Genomic DNA, 1524 nt, shown 5'->3' with positions numbered 1-1524 from the left:
AGGAAACTGTGCTCGCAGTTTGATTATCTGAGTTAGAAATCTCGCAAATGCCACATTTCGAGATGATAATAGACAAACGTGTGACCATCTACTGGATGCGTCAATTAATACCATAAAATAGTGGAATGGTCCACATGGTGGATGTATAGGTCCACATATATCACCTTGAATTCTTTCAAGGAACCTTGGTGATTCTTTATCGATTTTGGTTGGCGATGGCCTTACGATCAATTTTCCTAGAGAACATGCAACACATGTCATTTTATTCCCTTGAGAAATCTCCTGGATTTTCAGTGAATGACCATGTGAGCTCTCTATGATTCTACGCATCATTGTAGTGCCTGGATGGCCAAGACGATCATGCCATAGTGTAAAATCATCAGAATTTTCCTTAATCACCAAATGTGATTCAAGGGCACTTATATATGTATGATGCAGACCAGAAGAGAGTTTTGGTAATTTTTCCAATACCTTTTGTTTTCCCGATTTCTCAAGAGTAATATACATATACTTCTTTTCATCCTCAGTTGCAGACTGAGTATCAAATCCTTGAAGATATATGTCTTTAAAACTCAACAAATTCCTTTTAGAATTTGGAGAAAATAGTGCATTATTTATCGAGAATTTTGTCCCACTAGGTAATGTGAAATGGGCTTTACCAATCCCTTCAATCAAGTCTGCAGGACCCGATATTGTGTTAACAGTGATTTTTGTCGGTTTTAGTTCAGAAAAATATTTTCTGTGTTTCAGAATAGTGTGCGTTGTTCCACTATCTGGTATACAAATATCTTTAGTATTGATCTTGGTTGATGTTCCAATTGTAATGTCCATTTCTGAGACAAACATAAGATAATATTATTCATAAAATATTATACATCATTAGGAAATATTAAACACACAATAATTATACATAAAAAGGTAAAAAACATACAATAATTATACATTAATCTTCCACAAATAACAATTATTTATGGTATAATTGTGGAATTTCAAGAGTCACATGATGGGCACTTAAGCTTCCGTGATAGCGGTCTCTTCGAAATCATTCACAAAGTCAAACGCATCGAGGTGCGTTGTACCCTGAGAATGTTCCGCAAAGTTTACTTCTTTTTCTTTCCCTTTGACGGACTCCTTGTATAGAGCGCAAAGGTGTGCAGAGGTACGACATAAACGAGACCAGTGTCCCTTAGTACCGCATCTGAAACAAGCTTCTTCTCATTTCTGGGAGGTATTTCCTTGGTGTTCTTTTTCCTTAGGGGTTTGTTCAGAGCGGACCCACTGGAATGACTTCCTATCTTTTGGATTGTACTTTCGTCGTCGTCCACGGTAGTTTTGACGACCGCGACCGCGAGCCCGAAAGGTATTATTTTCCTTTAGTGGTTTCTTCGCATCTAATGCGTTTGCTTCAGGAAACGGTTTAGAACCAGTTGGACGGGTCATGTGATTCTTGATCAGAAGCTCGTTGTTCTTTTCTGCTATGAGAAGAGCTACAATCAATTCCGAAAATTTGGTATATCCCCGCAA

The sequence above is a fragment of the Brassica oleracea genome, chromosome C9 (assembly GCF_000695525.1).
Source record: "Brassica oleracea var. oleracea cultivar TO1000 chromosome C9, BOL, whole genome shotgun sequence".
Lineage (NCBI taxonomy): Eukaryota > Viridiplantae > Streptophyta > Magnoliopsida > Brassicales > Brassicaceae > Brassica > Brassica oleracea.
Note: the sequence above shows the minus strand (reverse complement) of the source record.